The following is a 23,617-nucleotide window of genomic DNA, read 5'->3' on the forward strand; positions in this document are numbered from 1 at the left end:
GAATGGCCCGGGAGCTGATGGGGTTCCGAGGGGAGGGCTTCTTCATGGAATTGGAGAACACGAGACATATTCATTGCCCTTGTTGGGCCACTTGTCTCTTCTCAAGGATAAAACTATAAATTCCTCGCAAGGTACAAAAACAGTTTTTAAAAACCCATTCTGGGCAATCAGAAGGTCTAACCCCGACCATCGGTTACGGCAGGGAAGCCGTTGCATTTGACGGTAGAAACCCGGAAATGGCTCTGTGTGGTGCAGGCCTGTCAGCGCTGAGATGGAAGCACGTCCTTGGCTTTCATCTCCAGGGTTTTCCAGAACTCTCTCTGCAAATGCTTCAACTAACAGACACAACCTCCTGAGGATCTCAGAGTTGTCAGAATTTGAGAAGATCTTTGACATTTTAATAATACTGGCTTTGATTTGTCCCCTCTGAAAACAAATCCAAATGAGCCCAAATCTCTGGATGCGACCTGCCCCTTTAATGTGTGTATTAGTCAGGTTGGGCTGGGTTATGGTGCAGTGAACAAGCATCCCCCAATCTCAGTGGCTTAAAATCTGAAAGGTTTATTTCTCTTTCTCATTACATGTCCATTGTGAGCAGGCTGGGGCCCTGCTCCATACCTGGGCCTTCAGAGTAAGCACCTTCCCTGGGTCTACTGGTCCCCAGGCCAGATGTAAAAACAATGCACCTGGGTGGCTCAGTCACTTAAGAGTCAGACTTTGACTCAGGTCATGAGCAAGTGGTTTGTGAGTTCGAGCCCCGTGTCAGCCTCTGTGCTGACAGCTCAGAGCCTGGGGCCTGCTTCGGAGTCTGTGTCTCCCTGTCTCTCTGCCCCTCCCCCGCTCATGCTGTGTCTCCCTCTCTCTCAAAAATAAATAAACATTAAAAAAAAATGCCTGGTGAATCATCGCTGCTTTCTAGAGCTTCTTTCTGCATACAGACCACCTCTGCAGGCATTGCTTTGGCCTCAGTCAGACACGAGGCCACTTCTAACTTCAAGAGGGAAGGAAAGGCAATCCATGGTGTGCCTGGAAGGAGAACAGGAGATTTGCCGACTCCCCAGCTGTGTGACCTCTGAAGGGTAGGGATGAAATGGTGTTGCAGTCTGGTTTAATGGCCTGCAAGCCAGATTTTCTCTTATTAGTTCTCACCATTAGGCAAATCATATACTTCTAAGAGGTACCATTCCCTTATTTCCTTATCCTTTTAAGAGGGAGTTGGGTGGGAAAGGTGGCGAATGGAAAGGAATAATTATACCTGTTCCATTTGCCTCATAGGAGTGCTGTGTGGATCAAAATAAGTCAACGCCAGTGATAGTGAAATATGAAGAGAGAGGGACACAAATATTTTAATGATGGGCTATGCACTGCTCCAGGGAATTGGAACTCAGAAGTGGTTGTCGCGAGCAGCTGCATTTATTAGGGGAAGGTCGCAAGTGACCAAAAACAAAACAAACAAAAAAAAAAAACACCAAAATAGTTGTAGCTTAAATACGGTAGATCTTTGTTTGTCAGATAAAAACTGAGAGTGTGCAGCCAGGATGGGGATGACGGTCTCACAATCCTCAGGGCTTTGGATCCCTCCACGTTGCTTCTTTACCATCCCCCATGTGTCTCCCTAGTTTAGCCCAGGTTCCCCAGAAACCAGAGCTTGAGGCAAAAGCAAAGGCACTCACACTTTATTGGAGAGTACAGCCCCAGGAAGCAAGATGGAGGGGGAAGGAGAGTGAGGCAGAGGTGGACAGGGTGAACTACAAAGGACTGCATCACTAAGTTCATCACAGCTTTTGGCAAATGCAGCCAACTGTTGGGTCTTGTGGGATGTTTCCAGAAAGGTCGATCGGGGCTTGGATCAGGAAATGTGGGAGGAGGAAGGGAGAAGAATTTGTCTGACTGGTCCTCTCTCCCTTTGGTCAAAGTTGACTTTCGCAGGGTCCCTGGACTTCGAGGTGCTACTGTCCGGCATCTCCTTCAAGGGAAAGCCAGATCTCCAAACAGCGGCAGAACCAGGCATGTAGAGCCCAGTGAGTGACTAGGAGTCAGTGGGGCTCTCTACCTGCCCATCTCATCCAGGGCACAATAGGGCCTGGCCTGGAGGACAGTGTCCCCGCTCAGGTAAGCAGGTCCTCTGGTGTCTTGCTCCTCAGCAGCAACAGGGAAGCCTTGGGGCAGGAGGTGAAAGGGATGTGACGGGAGGCATGAAGTAATGTGCTGCTGGGCTGTACCTGCAGGCAACATGAGGAATCGGGAACATCCACAACAATGGGCCCGGCCCCGCCAAGCAGGTGAAATGTCACGGCACCCTCACCTCTGCCACAAGATGGCATGGAATTCAACTGGCCTCCCTTTAGAAAATCCAAACCTTCTCCGACTTACAAGAATGTGGTTGAGGTCAGGTGATCCTCTCAGAGGATTATTAGTGGCGTCGAGCAGAGAAAGTTTGTTTGAGCAGATCCGGAAGATACATAAACTGGCTGTGATGTATTCCACAGGCCATCGTGATGCATGAGTTCCAGCCATCGTGTCCCTATACCTAACAAGGAAGATGAAAGGAAACTTCGCACATGACACCCTTGCTGACCTCCCTTCAGCCAGAACTCAGTCCTAGCAGCACACATAGATACAAAGTGTCATCTTTATTCTTGGTGGTCTTGTGACCATTTAAAAACTGGCTAAAAGAGGGGCCCCCTGGGTGGCTCAGTCGGTTATGAGTCCGACTTTGGCTTAGGTCGTGACCTCATGGTTCATGGGTTTGAGCCCTGTGTTGGGCTCTGTGCTGACAGCTCAGAGCCTGGAGCCTGCTTCTGATTCTGTGTCTCCCTCTCTCTCTCTGCCCCTCCCCCACTCGCACTCAGTCTCTCTCTGTCTCTGGAAAATAAATATACAGTGAAAAAGTTTTCTAAAAATTAGCTAAAAGAACAGACTACTAGGGCCAATTGGCAGTTTGTGCCACAGCGGCCAAGGTTGAGAGGCCCTGAGTTAGCACAGCAGTGTCCCCGAAGTGGGTCCTCATTTTAAACAGACATGAGCTGGGATGTGAGAGAGGTAGGGATAGGTGAATGCAGGTGGGGAGCATTCCAGGGGAACACAGAGATGTGGAGGAAGGAAAAAGGGGGGAGCAGGGCAATGGGAGAGATGAGAGGGTGAACGGAGAAAGAGAAAGAGGGGCAGGAGGATCCCCACCCCTCAGACTAGGCTCTTTTAGTTTCTATGGATACCACAGGCTCTTTAATAGCAGCAGACGAAGATGAGCAAGAAGGTGGGTTCCTGTTGACAGCAGGACGTCCATCCAGCCAGGGCTGCACACACCTCATGCTGACCTTGGCCTGCACCTCATCATCCCCTGCCCCTTGTCCTAGAAACCTGGCCAGCTAGCCTGCTTCGGATTCTGTGTCTCATTCTCTTTCTGTCCTTCCCCGACTTACACTCTGTCTCTCTCTGTCTCTCAAAAATAAATAAATGTAAAAAAAAAAAAAAATTTAAAACAAAAACCTGGCCAGCTAGATACTCCATGCTTAGTCTGCCTCCTTCTCCTCCCACATTCTTAGATAGGAAATCAGATGAGTTCCTTCTAGGTTCGCGTGCTCCAGATTTACTCCGTCAGTCTGGCATCAACCTCGGGACCTTCTGTGGCTCCCCTGCACTCTGAAATGGCCCTTCTTGTGTCTGAGAGGCTTCCAGGGAGACACAAAAAGGATCCAGTTTGCAGGACATTAAAGGTCAAACCAAGAGCCTCCCCTCCCCCTCTGCCAGGGGGCACTTGGTCTCCTAGGAGAACAGACCCTTCAGAGACATTTGATCAGGATGGGCTGGTTTGGCCTCCCCTACGTGCATTCGCATTGTGCATCGTGCATCGGGACTGAGCCAGACTATGGAGGGAGGCTCCCTCCCCACCTGGCTGGTCCTGAACTGAAACTAGTTGGTGCCTCCCCAAACCTGTGTGAACTGAAACCACCCAGTTTCCTCAGACAGCCCAGCCTTGTGCGTCATCTTGCTGCATTTTCTCCTGCCCTGAAGGAGGAGCCTGGCTCCACTGTGTGTCTCAGCACTGTGAGACAGTTGGTTCTGGCCTTGGCCTCGATGCTGTCACCAGGGAAGCCTCCACGCAACCTTGGGACATGTCCTGGGCGTGTCCTGGGTGTGTTGGGCACCAGGAAAAGATTCTGCACTCTCTTCGTTTCCCTTGCCCGAGTCCGGGTGGGAATAGTGAAGGAGCTGTGAACCAGGGGTGGCTCTGGCCTTCCTTCCCACCTTCTTCCCACACAGTTCTAGAAGCTGCCTGCTGAGCCCTCTGGAGGGCAGCACGGGTGATGCAAAGAGAAGGGGTTCAAATCTCAGCTGCCCCAGGTACTGTGCAAGGTTGGCATGAGGCTCTCAGAGCCTCAGTTTCCCTGTCTGTAAAATGAGGGTATTACTTAGACCTGATCAGGTTGTAGTGAAAGGCCCTGGCATATCCTGAGTCACTGTTCTTCCCAGCCCCCTCTGCCCCAGTTCCTGGGACCAGAGCAGCTCGCTTTGCCTCCTGTATGAGGACCAGCACTTGCGTGCTAATTTGACACCAGCAATGCCCAGTACGTGCTTCCTCTGAGCTACATTCCAATGAAGGATGTTTGTGCATCCTGGCCGGACCGTGGGGCATCTGCAGTCTCAGTGGAGAGACCATGGGGGTTTGCGGTTTCTTTTTTGTGTATCGGTGTTTGCCGCAGTCCCAGGAGCCAGGTGGGTGGGTGCTGTACTGGACATGAGAAAGTGTGAAAGCATCAGGCCTGGTGCACAATGGTCTCCATTGTCAGCCACCACACTCACCTTCAGGGCAAGCCTCGCCTCGCCCTTCAGTTCCCAAGGGGATCCCTGCACTGATGCTGTGGGAGGCAGCCCCCCATCCCCAGGGCTGGCCTGGTTTTCCAGGTGCCACTCTATAGCCTCAGAACGGCTGTCTCCAAGCAGGCCCTTCTCCACTGCCCTCTCTGAATAGCACCTTGGCTAAAACTTCCCCCATAACCTCATTTCCACCTCCTTCCCCTCCCACCCCATCACCGTCCCTTGGTATTCCCTCAAATCTTTTCCCTTTAAATTTTATGTTGAAGAAGGGCACCTGGGTGGCACAGTTGGTTAATTGTCTGACTCTTGATCTCAGTTCAGGTCATGATCTCATGGTTGGTGAGTTTGAGCCCTGCATTGGGCTCTGCGCTGATGGTGTGGAGCCTGCTTGGGATTCTGTCTCTCCCTCTCTCTGCCCCTCCCCTGCTTGTGTTCTGTCTCTCAAAACAAAACAATAAACTTAAAAATAAATTAAAGAAAAAAAGTTTATATTGAAGAATAATATCTTTTGACTTTTTTCCCCCCCAACAAAGAACACGGTCATAGCTAAGGATTAAGAGGACATCTTGAGCATGCAGGCGGTGATGACCACTCTGTCACAAGCTTCCGGTAACCCTGAGGAACCCCAGCAGCCTCTTGGTGTGGGTTCTGTATTGATTCCAGGAGCTGTCAGGGTGACATGCTCTCCAGGAGAGGTGGCAGTGAAGGGGCCCAGCATCCATGTGGATTAAACAGTGACTCCGGGTGGGAAAGAAAGGTTGGAGGTGGTGAGTTTCTGCAATTCCCCCTGCAGGCATAGGCGGAACTGAGCCACGAGTCTACAGGGGCTGGTCTGAGCACAGACGCAGACGTGGTTACAGACGTGGTTACAGAAGGGAGGGATTTCGGTGAAAAGAGGTAGTGAGGTCATCGCTCTCCCAGGTGTGTTTTGGGAGAAGAATGTCAGGTGGGAGTTGGAGGATTAGGCTGCACTGAGTCAGTCTGCTTCGGAGAAGAGGTGGCCAGCCGGGAGTAAGGGGGTGATGAGAAGTGAGGTGGCCAGAAGGGCTCTGAGACGTTGGCACTGGCTTTGCGCCGGCAGCTCTGTCTGCGCATGCGCAGCTGCCCACCTGAGCCCGTCCCCTCCCTCCACTCGCTCCGCCTTCCCACCCCCAGGCTGCGGAGTTTTCGGCTGGATGAAGTGAAGCAGGCGTCGCTCCAGACTGAAGGGAGGGGAAGGCAGCCGGGGCCTTGTCACTACTTGGTTAGTCCTTCATTCATGCCCAGATTCAGCTCTCCTCAGCCCCCGTGGTTCCCTGATCCGTGGTGGCGCTTCTTTCTAGGTCCTTCCCTAACCTTTTCCCCTTTCCTCCCTGGAGCCTGGGCTCTTGGCGCCCCCTCTCCCCAGCCCCACACTTCAACCACACACTAACGCCTTTTGTCCAGTTTATATTCTTCTTTTTCTTTTTTTTTCTTCGCTACCCCTCGGCAGGTCCTGGGTCGGGAGGAGCAGGGCTGTTCTGCAGAGCGAGGAGAGGGGCATCCAATCCCCCCTTTCCCTTTTGTCGTCCCGGAGATCAGGGAATTCCCACATGTAACTGAGCGCAGCCCAGCTGTCCAAACTGCAGGACGGGGCTGCTGGCAGCAGGGCGCTGCGGGATCAGGGTGGGGGACAGGCAGCCCGGAGCATGCTGTGGCAGGCCCCAGCTTCTAGCCAAGCCCCAGGGCCCGCGCTCTGCCGCTTAGGCAGGGAAGTGGTGCCTCCCTTCCAGTCTCTTGTCTCTATTCCAGTAGTTGAATCTTGAGGCCTGAGAGTGCTGTAAAATTTGACATGGTCAATTCTGCTTTTAAAATGGAAACCCAGGCTCAGTTGGTTAATCATCCCACTTCGGCTTAGGTCATGATCCCCTGGTTCTTGAGTTCCAGCGGGTGTTGGACTCTGTGCTGACAGCTTCAGAGTCTGGAGCCTGCTTCAGATTCTGTGTCTCCCCTCTCTCTGCCCTCCCCCCCCTTCAAAAATAAATAAAGATATTTAAAAAATTAAAAAAAAAATAGAACCCCAAACAAAACCCACTGTCCATTGAACTCCCAATCAGAGAGCAGAGCACTCTGTGGGGTCAGGGGCCTGGCCCAAGTCCTGGCCCTGCCACCAGCTGGCTGAGTGACCATGGGCAGGTCACCTTATCTCTCATGGCCTCGATTTCCACAGTTGTAAATTGGCAGGGGTGGATAATATTTCTCTAAGGCTTTTCTGGTTTTCACTATTACGGCGCTGAGTCCCATTATTGTGAGCAAATAATATGGTCATAAAGTGAGTTACAAAAATAAACATAAAAATAAAAAGTGCTACTCTAATTTTTTAGAATGTGAGTGTTATTTTCAAAGGTGACTTGGAAAATGCAGCTGTCCCAGAGAGGAGGAATATTTTCCTGTGCCATAAAAGGGGTCAGAACTGGTGTGGCTTAAGCTCAGTATTTATGTTTCAGATAGAATTGGAAACTCGCTTCTCCCCTTTAAGCACTGGAGGGAATTAGTCACACCTCCCTGTGGAAGTGGAGAAGAGATTCTCTGGGCTGCTCAAAAGGCTCTTTCAAAAAGTTCTGGGGACAAGCAATGCTGTGTGTGTGTGTGTGTGTGTGTGTGTGTGTGTGTGTGTGAGAGAGAGAGAGAGACAGAGACAGAGAGAGAAAGGGAGAGACAGAGACAGGGAGACAGAGACAGACAGATGGAGAGGCAGAGAAAGGCAGAGAGAAAGATTGGAGAGGAAAAAGGTACACAGAGGGAAGGAAATGATTAAGATAACAATCAATGACCCGAAAGGTTTGCTGTCCAACAGAAAAAACTAAAATGATAACAAATAGAACAATATACAGAGTATAATACGGCTATAAACAAAGGCTTCTGGGGAAAGTGATGGAAAGGGTGGTTGATTCAGGCTGGAAGGATGCCTGCAAGACTTTCTGGAGGAGGTGACATTTGGCACAGAGTTTTCCCTTAGGGAGTGAACTGAATGTCTGGGGGGTGAAGAAACTGGGGAGGGCATCTAAGCAGGGGAAACAGCAACTGTGAAGGTAGGCCCTCTGGCAGCTCTCTCTCTCTCTCTAAGCCTTGGGGCTCTTGGCCCAGACCTTCTTCTTAGACATTTCTCCCCTGGGTGGGGCAAGATGCATAGCAGGTCAGCGTCCTGGTGCTCAGCTAGGGTTCCTCCTCTTCTCCTGAGGTGCCATAGGGGAAGTTGCTGGCAGTCTGCAGGCAGCCATGGGAGGACTTCCACTTTGCTTAGTGAAATCTTTCCTTAGAACCACAGTTGGTTCTTGCAAAATTTTCCGGTCACATAAAAGCCAAGAAGTCAGTGTTTGAAATGCTTTACCCAGCAGGAAAGGAATACCCAAGGAAGAATGTTGTGTCATTGATGAGACTCGTTCCATCTCTATGTTCCTTTACAGTCAAAATGGGGAGGGAGAGGTGAGGATCAGAACACAGACCATCTGTGAGCAAAGTCCTTGAGTGGACAAAAAGTTCTCACCAGTGCGGAACACTCTACCATCCCTCCATGCCTCATTAGTTCATCGGACTTCCAGTAGCTTCTTTGGCCAGCTGCAATGTTGAGTTTTGAAGGAGAGGGTGAGGATCCCAAGGATGAATAAAGCGAATGGTCTTCCTTGTGAAGTTGAGAATGAAGGATCACACAGTGAGCCAGGTGGCTACAAGATACAGTGAGGAGTGGCTGTGTCCTGGGGGCTCAAGGAGGCATTCTTTGTGCGTGGTGTGGAGGGAGAGTGGTTTACCCACAGAGACAGACAAGAAGGATGTCCGAGAAACAGCTGAGTAGCAGAAGCTCCGAGTCCAGTGGGTTGCTGCCACTAAGTGTCAACCCACTTCCCAGTGCCTCCACTCAGTGGTAATAATTGTTTACGAAGTGCTGTGTCACCTTTTGGGGAGAGGGGGAACTCTGCAAGAGAAATCTCTCATCATCTTACCAAGCACCACGTCAGCTGGTTTCCCTGGGGCCTCAGCACACAGCAGAAACCTAATCAGTGCTTATTGTCATGGAAGCAAAGAGACGTCATCCTGTGACCCATGTCCCGGAGATGTGCTTTGTCAAGTAGGAAAGTGCACCTTCTGTTACCTTGACCATATTCAGAATGGAATCCTCTAAATCTATTGCTACTGTGTTGGTGAGGTTTTAGTTTTCTAATTAAAGACAGTGTGTTAAATATATCTTAGCGATAATGTATGTGAACTTTAAATGTATGGAATTGAACACACCTTTTATTTTATTATTACTATTTTTTAATGTTTATTTTTGAGACAGGGAGAGAGAGCAAGGGAGGGGCAGAAGGAGAGGGAGACAGAGGATCCGAAGCGGGCTTGATGCTGACAGCTGAGAGCCAGATGCAGGGCTCAAACCCACAAACCACAAGATCATGACCTGAGCCGAAGTCGGACGCTCAACCGACAGCCACTCAGGCGCCCCCTGAACACATCTTTTAAAATCAGGCAGTTACCATGATTTTAGTGGCTGTTTATTGAGTAGGGATATGGGGTTTTGCACTTTTTTTTCTAACTGTTGTCAGTTATTTTGATTTTTCTTCTCAACCTCCCTGTGTCACCTTTAGAGCATGTCCATGGGGCAACACATGGACTTGATACAAGCATCTACAAGAGCAGGCTTGAGGGAGGAGGAGGAGGAGGCTGTAGGACTGTGTACAGCAGTGAGAAAGAAAGTAGGGAGCCCAGGGTCCCAAAGGAGAAGAGGTGGGAGGCGACGAACTTGGCGGGGCTGGGGGCTGAGCAGGGAGGAAGCCAGGGTTCACAGAGGGGTGCAGCACGGACGCCGTGAGGAGGGTTTGAGGTGTGGACGAGGTGCCTGTGGCGTTTCAGGCTAGTTCACCATCTCCCCTGGAGTGAGCCCCAAAGTGAAGACTGTGGGCCCTTTCAGACCCGATTGTCCTCAAGTGATGGCATCTGGAGGGACCTTCTGTTACTAGTGATAAACCAGGTGGAGCCTACCTGCTTGGGAGAAAATCCCACCGTTCCACTTGATGACCGTGTAACATGGGCAATTGACTTAACTTCTCAGCACTTTCGTTTTCTTGCTTGTAAACGGCTCAGAAAGACCACCTGTCTCCCAGGGATGCTGTGAGGTCCACGGGAGATTAGGCCTGTATGAAGTTTAGAGTAGTGGCTGATGCAGAGCTACAGGGCTCAAAGGACTACCGATGTTCTTCTTCTCCCTCATCTTTCTTCCTGTGGACATCCTGAAACACCTTCTGTGCCCTCAGCCTGATTTCTGGGTATGAAAGACCTGGGTAAGATCACTTCTTGTGTTTGTGTTAGCTAGGATGCCTTTAGCAGCAAAGTAATAAAAAGTGACTTCTTTCATGAAGATGTTTATTTTTATGTAACAGGAAGTTCAGCAGTAGATGGTTCATCCAGATATTTCCACATCTCCCAATCTTTTGCCTGATTTTGAGCAACTTAGGTGGTCATTAGTCAGTCCATCAAGGTTGAGCAAAGGACAGAGAGATGGTCAAAACCAAACAGGTCCATTTATGAGGTGTGGCCTCAAAGGAGAGGAGCTGTATTTAAAAACAAAAACAAAAACAAAAACAAAAAATAAAAACAAAAACAAAAACATGCCAAGATGTATGTTTCCACCTGAGCATTGTCCTTTGAGGTGGTCACTTTGGAAAGCATGGCACTTCTTCCCATGTGCTGTGCTGCTCAAATGTTTTTAACTCTTTTACTGGAACCTTCCCCAGAGGCAAATTATGAATCACATAGAAAGGTTAATATTAATTTTATAGTGATATCCCTTGTTGGACCCTAAATAGGCCTCCTTTTTGATGTATTCATTCATGAGGTTCTCAGTTGGACAAATCTTTTATGACTGTCCACTGTATTCAAGCAAGAAAAAAATTACCATTTTTATTAATCAATGATTACAGCCTGGGGACTTTAATGGGTGATCTCACTTACCACACAATGACTGAGCAGTTGGCAGTATCCTCTCCAGTTTAAAGATGAGTGAATGGAGGTTCATACTAGTCAAGTGGCATTTTTAAAATCACACAGAACAGAGCCACACTTTGAATCCTGTGTGCTGTGACTCCACCTTCCCCACACTTGCTCCATAGGCTTGGTAGTTGTTCTCAAGGGTTTACAATTAGTAGGGTATATAGGAAATGCACAAATATCACATGGTGGCACAGATTGTAACAAGTGTCCTAAGAATGTATAAATATTTTAATAAAGGGATGCAGAGTCAGGAAAGATTCAGTTTAGCCCAGAGTATCAGAGGACTTCATGGAGGTAGGCTGGAAAGTAGGGTGGGGCAGTGGGAAGGGGCAAGGGTAAGAAAGATAAGAAGGAGCCTTGTCTGGAACACATGACAGGTGTGGATGAGGGCATCGGGAAAGGGCTGGGAACTCAGGTTGGAACTAGTTTCTAGAGGTCAAGGACTTTCTATTTTATTTCATAATCCTTGAAAAGCCCTTGAAGACTTCAGCAAGGAAACATATTCAAAAACATTTTAGGGAGATTAACTTGACGGTGATGGCCAAGGTAGGCGGGAAAGAGATCTTGAAAGCAGAGACACCATGTAGGAAGCTATTCAAATAGTCAAGACACAGTATAATGTTTCTAAGACATTCAGATTTCACGAGCCAGCCATGTTTACCCCCAAATTTAAGGGACTGAGATAGGCATCCCAACATTTTATTTTTCTAAATAACGGCACAAACAGCCACAACAACCATCTAAGCCACTACCGTTTCATAAGTGCAAAGACATGTCAACCTCTATAAGCAGAAAGGACATTATCTCTGTGTAAAGGACCGTGTTTTCCAAAAAGGACATCTGAAACCTTATATAATATATGATCCCTCTTCCCAACATGTGCTCACGTGCATGCACACACACACACACACACACACACACGTTACTTTTCTCATTTCATAACAGACCAGTAAAAAATTGGTTCTGGATATGCCACTAGTTTGTAACCCACACACAATTGTTACTTTTAGCATTTCATAATTTCATAACAGACAGGTAAAAACTTGGTTGGGACATGCCACTAGTTTGTAACCCAGCTTCCGGGAACCACTGTGGTAGAATTTTGTGGGGTACATTTCAAACAACCCCTTTGTCTGGGGATGGTCCTCATCAATAGACACTGCTGAAGGAGCACACCTAGAGACCTGTGTTAACACCCATAATTCTACCTGGACTAATTCAGATGCTGTAATCAAAGCTGGATTTGTGGCAAGTCTAGAGGTTAAATCTCCTGGCTGGCTGGTTTAGTGGTCCATCAAACCTCTCTTTAGAGTTTGAACCAAATGACAGAGCCTGAATTTAGTCTCCAGAGTACATGAGGGGTTGGGACAATCATTTGGGGACATAAACAATCTAGGTAAAGACAAGCTGGACAATGGCACAAGTCTACAGAAAGGAATCCACAGAAGCACCAAATGGCCCGAGAGGGAAAAAGGAACTGGAAGCAGCAACAACCTTATCCCCGAAGCCTTCCAAGTCTAACTCCGTGTCCAGCTGCACTTCCATTTTTGTGTCTGTGAGATCCTCTTGTGCCTTTTAATAATCCCCTCGGGTTGACTGGTCATATCTTTCTGGCAACCAAAGAACCTTGGCTAGGATTGAAGTCAAGACAAAAAACAAAGCTCATGATGTAAAAGAAAAGGACACACAGAGAGAAACAGGAAAGGAGAAGTGAGTAAAAATCGGTAAAGGATGGAATGTGGGGCCAAGAGGGAATGTCAAAGATCACTCCAAGGTCTTGAACCAGGGAAACCAGGGGTGTCAGAAACACAGGTGAGGAGTGCATTGAGTTTTGGCATGTTGGGTTGGAGGTGCTGGTGTGGGGTGGTTGGTTGGTGTAGAGGTCTTGGACCAGGAGAGAGACTTAGGAGTCAGCCACAGCAAGGAGACATTTGGAACTTTGCGATCAGATTGGCCACAGAGGAAAGCATGTAGATGAGAAGGGAGGGGGAGTGAAGAAAAATGAGGGTGGGGCTTGGGTCTGGGTTGGATAACTCAAGAAGAGCATAAGGGATTGTGGGATTCTCCCGAGGACAGTCATGAAATGGTGAAGGTAAATGGAGGCAAGAGAAGCAGAAGAGGGTCTTGGAGAACAGAAAGGATTGAGACACCACTGGTTTCCTTGCCCCTGGAAATGAGACACCACTGGTTTCCTTGCCCCTGGAAAATGCTCTGTAGATGTATGTGAGCTTACCTGAGGAAGAGTGTGTGTGCTTCATAGAGACTTCTGAAAGCATACATTCTGGTGTGCTAAAATAACTCTCAGAGTTCTCACTACATCTTAGTAATTCTGGTTTAGGATTTGGAGATGGAAGAGGTGCATGGGTATGAGGGAAGGCAGGGATGAAGGAGAGAGTTGATAGACGAAATTAGAACACGAAGGAAGGAGAAAGGGGATGAGTTAAGATCATTGCCAAAAATGGAAGTTTTTGGATAATCTGTGGGTTTCAGTGATTTGTAATTGTTTTTCAAAGGGTCTGATGACCTTCTACCGAATGCCATGTGGGTTTATTTCGAAAGGAGATTCTTGGGCCCAGGCCCAGACTTCCTGAATCAAAGCTCTAGAGTGGAGGCCCAGAATCAGCATTTCATTTACTTTTTATTATTTTACTTTATTTTATTTTATGCCTTTTACCTTTTTTATTAAGTTTCTAATTTTAATTCCAAATAGTTAACATACAGTGTTTCAGGTGTACAATATAGTGATTCAATGATTCTATACGTTACTCAGTGCTCATCATGACAAATGTACTCCTTAATCCCCTTCACCTATTTTATCTATCCCCCACCCACCCACCTTCTGATAACCATCAGTTTGTTCTCTGTCATTAAAAGTCTGTTTCTTGGTTTGCCTCTCTCTCTCTCATATGAAATTATATGATAGTTGTCTTTCTCTGACTGACTTATTTCATTTAGCATTATAGTCTCTAGTTCCAACCATGTCATTGCAAATGGCAAGATTTTGTTCATTGTGGCTGAATAATATTCCACTGTATATACATACACCTCTTCTTTATGCATTCATCTGTTGATGAACACTTAGGCTGCTTCCATATCTTGGCTATTGTGAATAATGCTGCTATTAACAGAGGGGTGCTTGTATCCCTTTGAATTAGTGTTCTTGTATTGTTTGGGTAAAAACGCAGTAGTGCGACTGGATCATAGGGTAGTTCTATTTTTAACTTTTTGAGGAAACTCCATACTGTCTTCCACAGTGGCTGCACAAGTTTGTATTCCTACCAACAGTGGTTCTTTTTTTTTTTTTTTTCACATCCTCACCAACACTTGTTTCTTGTGTTGTTGATTTTAGCCATCCTGACAGGTGTGAGGTGATATCTCATTGTGGTTTTTGATTTGCATTTCCCTGATGAAGAGTGATGTTGAGCATCTTTTCATGGGTCTGTTGGCCATCTGCATGTCGTTTTTGGAGAAATGTCTGTTCATGTCTTCTGCCCATTTTTAAATTGGATTATTTGTTTTTTTGCGTGTCAATTTGTAGAAGTTCTTTATATGTTTTGGATATTAACCCTTCATTGGATATATCATTTGCTAATATCTTTTCCCATTCAGTGGTTGTCTTTTAGTTTTGTTGATTGTTTCCTGTGCTGTGCAGAAGATTTTTATTTTTACATGGTCCCAACAGTTTGTTTTTGCTTTTGTTTCCCTTTCTTCAGGAGACATATCCAGAAAGATGTTGCTTTGGCTGATGTCCAAGAAATTACTGCCTATGCTCTTTCCTAGGATTTTTATGTTTTAATGTCTCAAATTTAGGTCTTTATTTCAAACTTATTTTGATGGGGCAATGAACAAATAAATGGTGGTGATTCATGCTGTGAAATATTATACAGCTGTTAAAAGGGGTGAATTAATGCTATACTAATTGACGTGAAGTGTTAAATAAGCAGGAAGAAGAGATGTGTGTATATAACATGGTCACATATTTATATAAAAATAATGACAAAAATAATCCTGTCTTTGTTCCAGTGTTTTTATGTGTAGTTCCATCAACAAGTGGAAAGTCTGGAGGGACACATACCAGAATGTTAACACTGATTTTCTGGGGAAGGAAAGGCAAAATAAATAAATAAGAATTTTTTTTTTTTATAAAAAAATGGGCATCTAGGATAATAACCATTTTTGCTGACTTTTTGTAAATTAATGCTTGTGGGTGCATATAAATGCTCAGAAAGGCAAACAGAGGGACAGACACCAACATTATCATGGTGAATTTTCTCAGAGTAGGGGGATTTCTGGTGATTTTAATTGTCTTTCTTTTTGCTTTTCAGCACGCTTAAATTTTTGCAGTGATCAACGTTATTTTCTTCACTGTGGGGGAGAAAAGTTGTGTGTGGGGGTCAGAAGTGGCATTTTAAACACACTTTCTATGTCACTCTTGTGCCCACTGACATTTGAGAACTTGTCTCCATTATTCTTAGAGGGTTGGCTGTGTTGTTTCACGTTAACTCCTCCTCTGAAAGACATAGGTGCCTTCTATTATCCACCTATTATGAAGGAAATCGACAATTCCAAAGCCTGCTGCAAAATTCTAGAGCCTTCTATGGTACTACTTATTCTATCTTATAAAGATGGAATGCAGGCAACATCTCTCTATAAACACAGGCCAAGATGTCACCTGGCAGGGTTTCTGGCTCTCCTCAAAAGAGACCCACCAGTGAGTCCCACCTCTGTAGTGTCTGTTGTCATTGTGGCAGGTAGGAGATATGTTCCTCTTTTTCCACATAGCCTGGAACGCCTCTCTAGAAGACATCTCCCAGCGTCATAGGAGCCATGTAACTCATAATTGTAGAATGTAGTGTAGCATCAGGTCTGTTGGCCTTAGGAAGAAGGCAAGTGACATTGACCCTGTGGTCTATCAAAATGTGCAGTATCTGGGCTGTGAATGTGAGGCATGATTATGTCAGTTCTTTTGATGGTACAAGTTTTTTGATTCCACTCACAGACCTAATAGTTGTCATTGCAAGAATGCCCCCAAGTACCAATGTAGAGTTGAGTTTTGAACAAAAAGACACCCACACTCACTCAGACAGTATGAAACAGACAAAACTTACTCTCTTATCTCTATTAATGGCATACACATTGCATCATTTAGGATTGTTTTGGCTGCAAGTGACAGAAAATCCAATAATAGCTTAGACCATTAGAAGGGGCCCAGGGACAGTTTTGTGACTCACTGATCTCATTGAGGGTCTGGCTTTTTCTGTCTTGCTCCTTTCCCATCTTCAGTGTGTCAGCAACATCCCACCTTCCAATCAGAGATGGCTGCCTCAGCTGGAGGTTGTATTGCCTCACACACCTGGGAATCCTGGGCAGGAAGCAAGGAGGGCCTTAGCAAAAGGCCTCCTCTTCCTGCAGCTCTCTCATCAGGGAGAGAGATCTTTCCTGGAGGTAGACTCTGGACACATGTATATTCCTGGACCAATGATGGCAAAGAGGAGGAAGCCATTGACGAGGAGTCACTACCATATTAAGGGCTCTGTTAGCAATGAAGAAGGACTGCTCACTGAAAGGCCATCAAAAAACGTGTCCCACGTTGGTTAATACATATTAACAAATACCAGTTTCAAAGGATTTTGTTTTCTCCAACCAGACCATTGTGTCTCGTGTGGGCAGCCAGAGAGCAGCAAGAAGGTGACATCAGAACCCTTCCTTGGAGCATTTCTCCAAGTGTGAGTAGGTGAAGGCAAGACTGACTGACCCTGTGACATAACTACAAGAGCCTCTTCTCCATACCAACCGTGGTGCTTCAATCCTACCATCTTCATGTTATCTGTGGTATGTCAATCCTGCCATCACTGTGTTAGAAAAGCACCGCTGTTGTTGAAAAAAAAATTAAAAAAAAAAAAAAGAAAAGCACCGCTGGGCCTCAGTTTCCTGCTGTGAAGCCATTCGTGGAACATCAGCAGCAGAACTGTTCTAATGGACCTTCCCCACTAAAGGGTTAGCCCCACTTGCTCCACAACCTCACAGAAGAGACTCCAAAGTGCAGAGGGCAGACAACTTGATATTTAGGCTGGGGGAGAAGCTTTAGGGATGGAGGACGAGTCTGAGAAGCTCCACATACAAAAAGGATTAACATGGCATAGGAGGCTGCCTGCAAGGGTAGGCAGGGGCTGCAGGGAGGTAGACTGAAGGCTGTAGGAGGTAGGCTGGGGGCCCGCAGGGAGGTAGGTGGGGGCTGCAGGGAAGGTAAGCTGGAAAAATCAGGGGATTGAGACTGACTGCAAGGTCAAGGTCAAGGTGAAACCTTGAGAACCAGATCAAAAGGCCCTTGGATTTGTCCTATTACATCACATCAAGGAGAGAGGCAGAAAGTAACACTAGCAGTGTTGTGATAGAACACTTCCACAGATTTTTACCCAGCACTTGACATTAGCCAGACTCTGTTAGATGCTGACGTTTCAAGAGAAGCTGTAAAAGACAGAACTCAATCAAGTATAAAGATACTTTTAGCGACTTTAACATTCTTGCTCCCTCTCTTTATGTCTCTGGGTATCCCCCCTTCTCATTAGCTAAGGACTCATCCTGTGTCACATGTTTTATACACATCGTGTCATTCAAATATCTCCACCACTCTCTGAGATAGAGACTCTTTTTGCTTTTCAGATGAGAGAATTGAGGCCCAGTGACAAGATTACCTAGGTTCCCACAGGCAGATTAAAAAATCAAAGCTGGTACATTTTTCTTCTCCTTTATGCCTACTTTCTTTTCTTTTCTCTCTCTCTCTTTTTTTATTGGTCTTTTTTAACATTTCGCAATATTTTATTTTTTTTTATTTCTAATCAAGTAATAGAAACAAATATTTAAAAACTCTAATCATTCTAAGCTTGATCATGAAAAACAGTGTTTTCTTGTACACCTTCTCTCAATCGCTTTCCTGCTTTCCAGAGGCAACCCAGAGGCAACCACTTTCAAAATGTTGGCTAGTTCAATTCTAAATAACAGGCTAATGGTACCATTTTTTGATGTGTTAATTTTAGACATTATTGTTTTCTAGTCATTAAGTTTTACCTCTCTGCTAAACACTGTCTACCTCTTCTAGATGTACCTCTTTTTACCCAGTCGGTTCCCAGGGAGGCTGACCTTTGTGGATGAAGTGCACAGGTTCCCTAATCCTCTGGCTTTGGGTTGCCTCTGGTTAATGGAGGCATCAACAAGAGATTGGATTGGAGGGTTGTAAAGGAGATGAGATATTTATTCTTCTGGATAGGACCCCCCCTCCCCATCTGGCAGACAGCCCTATCTATACAGCTGCTCTCTGGGATTCTGATAATTGCCCCTCCCCTTGCCCTTGAACATTCAGGCCTAGAAATGGCAATGACCCCCTGTTATTGTTAGCTCAGGGTACTTCCCTATCTTTGTTTTCCTAAGCCCTGTCCACACTTTGAAAATAGTTTCTGTGTTACAGTTTCACACCACTTACCCCTCCCCACCCCCACACAATATACTGTTTACTTCATTATTTAAAAAGAAAAAAAAAAAGTGTCTTTATTTTTGAGAGAGAGACAGAGAGAACTTGTGCAGGGGAGGAGCAGAGACAGAGGAAGACACAGACTCTGAAACAGGCTCCAGGCCCTGAGCTGTCAGCATAGAGCCTGACGCAGGGCTTGAACCCACAAACAGTGAGATCATGACCCTAGCCGAAGTTGTACACTCAACTGACTGGGCCACCCAGGTGCCCCATTTACTTCGTTATTAAACTACATAAATATTGCTGACTACATAGCCTAGTAGTAAGTTATAAATTATGATTACATTTTCTTTTTATTTATTTATTTATTTATTTAAAAAATTTTTTTTTCAACGTTTTTTATTTATTTTTGGGACAGAGAGAGACAGAGCATGAATGGGGGAGGGGCAGAGAGAGAGGGAGACACGGAATCGGAAACAGGCTCCAGGCTCCGAGCCATCAGCCCAGAGCCTGACGCGGGGCTCGAACTCACGGACCGCGAGATCGTGACCTGGCTGAAGTCGGACGCTTAACCGACTGTGCCACCCAGGCGCCCCTGATTACATTTTCTTTACTGAACAAATTTTTGTTTTTCCTGCATTTAATTGCCTATTTCTAAAAAATGCCTTAGTTTTCTGTATATCTGCTTTTAATTATTTCTATCTGCTTCATCAGATCTGATAAATGCCCTTAGGTGTTGTTTCTCAAAGGCTCAAACATTATTAGCTTTTTATATCTTTTTCTTGGGGGGGAAGGTGGGTAAAGGAAGCCAGCCTTCACAATAAACAGAACTTGATCTATGCACTCTGAAATTAAGATCATAACTAACCCACTAACAAAGTGATGCAAACAGTTCAGGATTGTTTCATTGATCTTAAAGGTTTTACTGTCCTTGGCAAATATCGTGACGACTTGTAGAGAATAAATGTTTTACTAAACAAATAACTGAGACCTCTTTCAGGTGTGTCTTATCATCACCCCTTCAATAGTGCATTTTAAGTTTGCTGACGTTTAGTTATACGGTCTGACTTCTGACCTGCTGAGGACCACAGGGTTCATCTCTGCTGCCCAATCATCTCAAGGCCTAGCTAAGCACAAAGCAATTTTCAGATGTACTTGTCTGTAAATAAAAGTCAGGAGATTTTCTCTGGTCAAGAATTGATGTGCAACATGCCTCCGCCTCTGGCGGGTGAACATATTCTTATAATGTATTTCTTTTAAACATGAGATCTCTATTTAAAATTCAGAAACTATGATTTTATTTTTCACAAGTTTTTCATAGAGACCCTTCCCTGGAGCCCTCTGTTAGCCAGCCACCATGCTGGGACTCTCCTTTAACATCATCTGATACTTCCCTTTGGCCCTCCTGTGCTGGATTTCCTGTTTCCTGGAGTTTATATTTTCCTATTTTTTAATTTACTCCCTTGTTTTGCTGGAACACATCCTTTAGCAGCTTCGTAAGAAAGAAGACACAGAAGGTAAATTCTTTTGTGTCCTTATGTGTCTAAAAATGTATTTACCCTATGCTTTACTTGATTTGTGGTTAGACAAGGATAGATGGTGTCATAGGAAGATCCTGGACTCACTTGCTCCCATGGACACAACAAACCTGCAGCTACATACGGGAAAATTCTCTCCAAAAAAGGCCTGCAAACTAGCTGAAGAGCTCTTCCACAACAAAAGATAAAACGACCACATGGAGGGAGGTGGAAGAGGAGAGATGCGGTCTTGCAAAAACCCTACTTTTGGTGCCACAGCCCACAATCAGAATGGACCTTACAGATAAGGAGCTTCTCCTTCATTAGTTAGGAGTTTGTGCTCCACCTCAGACACCTCAACCTTTGGGACCCGCGCTGGAGAGACAAGGCCCCAAAACACCTGGCTTTGAAAACCAATGAAACCTATGTCCAGGAGACCTACAGGGAACAGGGGTTCCATTCTTAAAGGGCTCATGCACAAACTCACTTGCCCTGGGACACAGTACAAAAAAACAGTTTGAAAACTGTCTAGACCATACATGAGGGAGATTCATTTGCTAATCTTTTTTTTCTTAATTTTTAAATGTTTATTTATTTTTGAGAGAAGGGGGGGAGGGGCAGAGAGACAGGGAAACACAGACTCCAAAGCAGGCTCCAGGCACTGAGCTGTCTGCCCACAGCCTGATGTGGGGCTTGAACCCACAAACTGCGAGATCATGACCTGAGCTAAAGTCTGCACTCAACTGACTGAGCCACCCAAGCACCCCATTTGCTAATCTTATAGCATTTAGAGGGGCAGTAACCTGCTTGGACTCAGGTTGAGGACAGAGGTGCTGACAAGCGCCATTTTTGCATTATCCCCTCTACTTTGCTAGTGCCAGCACCAATGGGGGTCATTTCTGTACTTTCCTTCTAATCTGTTAGCACTGGTGGATGTGTGTAGCCCCTGTACTGCTTCTTTTGCCCTGCTGGAGCCACTGGGTGAGTGCCCCCTCCTGTGCTGCTCCCCTAGCACTGCCCAAGCCATCAGGCAAGCATCTTGCTTCTATACCACTCCTGCAGCACTATCAAAGCTTGTGGGCATGTGCAGACCACACAGGGGATGCCCTTTGAGCTCCTGGGTATGGTGGCCAGTGGGATTGTGTTTCTGGGCCCTATGGGTGCAACAATCAGAGAGATAGTTCTTGGCAGGCCACCACACCCAGAGCACCATAGAGACAGCAGAATGAGATGCACCCCTAGTCTTCACGTGAAAAAGGCCTATTTTCTTGCCCTGGAGCTTCATCCTGAGGGGCAAGCTTCAGATTCATCACACATCTAGAGGCTATGGAAATGATGTCAGGGAATGTATATTCTGCCTGCAAGATGCTCACTTCAGATGGAAGGTCACACACAGATTGAAAGTGAAGGGATGGAAAAAGATGTTTAAGGCAAATGGAAACCAAAAAAAGCTGGGGTAGCCATACTTGTATCAGACAAAACAGACTCTAAAACAAAGACTAATAAAAAATAAAGAAGGGGTCAATCCAACAAGAACATGCAACATTTGTAAATATTTAAGTGCTAAACATAGAAACACCTAAAGGGAGAAATTGATAACAATACAATAATAGTAGGGGACTTTAATAATACACTCACATTGATAGATAGATAGATCATCCAGACAAAAAAATCTATGAGGAAACATTGGTGTTAAATGACATGTTAGACCAGATGGACTTCATGGATCTATACAGAGCATTCTACCTAGAAGCAGCAGAATACACATTCTTTTCAAATGTGCATGACATAGATCATATATTAAGCCACAAAAGGAGAGATCATATATTAAGGTCACAAAATAAGTCTCAATAAATTTAAGAAGATTGCAATCACATCACATATGTTTTCTAACCACAAAGATATGAAACTAGAAATCAATTATAGGAAGAAAATTGGAAAAAAAACCCCACAAATATGTAGAGATTAAACAACATGCTGTTGAATAACCAATGGATCAATGAAGAAATCAAAGGAGAAAAGTGGGAATGCAAGCTGGTGCAGCCACTCTGCAAAACAGTATGGAGGTTCCTCAAAAAACTAAAAATAGAACTACCCTACAACCCAGCAATTGCACTACTAGGCATTTATGCACGGGATACACGTGTGCCGTTTCAAAGGGACACATGCACCCCAATATTTATAGCAGCACTATTAATAGCCAAAGTATGGAAAAAGCCCAAATGTCCATCGATGGATGAATGGATAAAGAAGATGTGTGTGTGTGTGTGTGTGTGTGTGTGTGTGTGTGTGTATACTGGGGAATCAAAAAGAATGAAATCTTGCCATTTGCAACTACGTGGATGGACCTGGAGGGTATTATGCTAAGTGAAATTAGTCAGTCAGAGAAAGACAAAAATCATATGACTTCACTCACATGAGGACTTTAAGAGACAAAAGAGATGAACATAAGGGAAGGGAAACAAAAATATAAAAACAGGGAGGGGGACAAAACAGAAGAGACTCATAAATATGGAGAACAAACTGAGGGTTACAGGAGGAGTTGTGGGAGGGGGGATGGGCTAAATGAGTAAGGAGCATTAAGGAATCTATTCCTGAAATCATTGTTGCACTATATGCTAACTAATTGGGATGTAAATTTTAAAAAATAGAAAATAAAATTTAAAAAAATAATAAAAAAAGGGAAAAATAAAGATACCCTAACACAAATGGAAATGCAATATACCAAGAGCTGTGGGATGGAGCAAAAGCACTTCTAAGGGGTAAGTTTATAGTAAGATAGGCTTACCTCAATAAATAAGAGAAATCTCAAATAAAAAAAAAATATATAACTTTACACCAAAAAGCATGAGAAAAAGAACAGATTAAGCCCACAGTTGGTATAAGGAAGGAAATAATAAAGATCAGGATGGAAATAAGTGAAATAGAGGCCAAAACGACAATAGAAAAGATCAGTGAAACTAAGAGCAGACTCTTTGAAAAGATAAACAAAATTGAGAAAACTTTGGCTATATTCACAAAGAAGAGAGGCTCAAATAGATAAAATCAGAATGAAATAAGAGAAGTTATAACTGATATCAAAGAAATAAAAATAATCAAAAGAGACTACTATGAACAATTGTATACCAACAAACTGGACAACTAGGAGAAATGAATACATTCCTAAAAACATACCATCTTCCAAGACTGAATCATGAAGAAATAGAAAATCTAAATAGGCTGATTACTAGTAGGAGATTGAATCATTAATCAAAAATCTCCCAGCAAACAAAAGTCCAGGACCAGATGGCTTTACTGGTAAATTCTATTGAACATTCAAAGAGGATTTAAAACATACTCAACTCTCCCCAAAAAATGAAGAGGAGGGAACATTTTCAAACTCATTTTATGAGACTAGCATTACCCTGATGTCAAAACCAGAGAAGGACACCATAAGAAAAGAAAATTACAAGCCATTATCCCTAATGAATATATATACAAAAATCCTCAACAAAATATTAGCAAACCAAATTCAACAATATAGTAACAGGATCATACATCCTGATCAAGTGGGATTTATTCCAGGGATGCAAGGATGGTTCAATATCCATAAACCAGTCAAGGTGGTATACCATATTAACAAAATAAAGGATAAAAATCATATGATCATCTCAATGGATGCAGAAAAGGAAAAAAAAACTTGACAAAATTTAACATCAGTTTATGATAACCCTCAACAAAGTAGGTATAAACAGAATACCTCAGGATAGTAAAGTTGTTTTATGACAAGCCCACAGCTAACATCAAACTCAATGGTGAAAATCTTTTCTTCTAA

At 44.9% G+C, this 23,617-nt stretch overlaps 1 long non-coding RNA gene across 1 annotated transcript in view; it reads left to right on the forward strand.

Annotated features, from left to right (window-relative positions):
• The window catches only part of LOC121020501 (uncharacterized), a 48,731-nt gene that overhangs the window by 20,753 nt on the left and 4,361 nt on the right, over nt 1-23,617 (forward strand). The window contains exon 2 of the long non-coding RNA XR_005786164.1: nt 1,917-2,112. This is a non-coding gene — a long non-coding RNA (uncharacterized LOC121020501). The remainder of the gene's footprint in view (nt 1-1,916; nt 2,113-23,617) is intronic.

This window comes from Herpailurus yagouaroundi, unplaced genomic scaffold, assembly GCF_014898765.1.
Source record: "Herpailurus yagouaroundi ecotype Mexico unplaced genomic scaffold, PumYag 250, whole genome shotgun sequence".
NCBI classification, from domain to species: domain Eukaryota; kingdom Metazoa; phylum Chordata; class Mammalia; order Carnivora; family Felidae; genus Herpailurus; species Herpailurus yagouaroundi.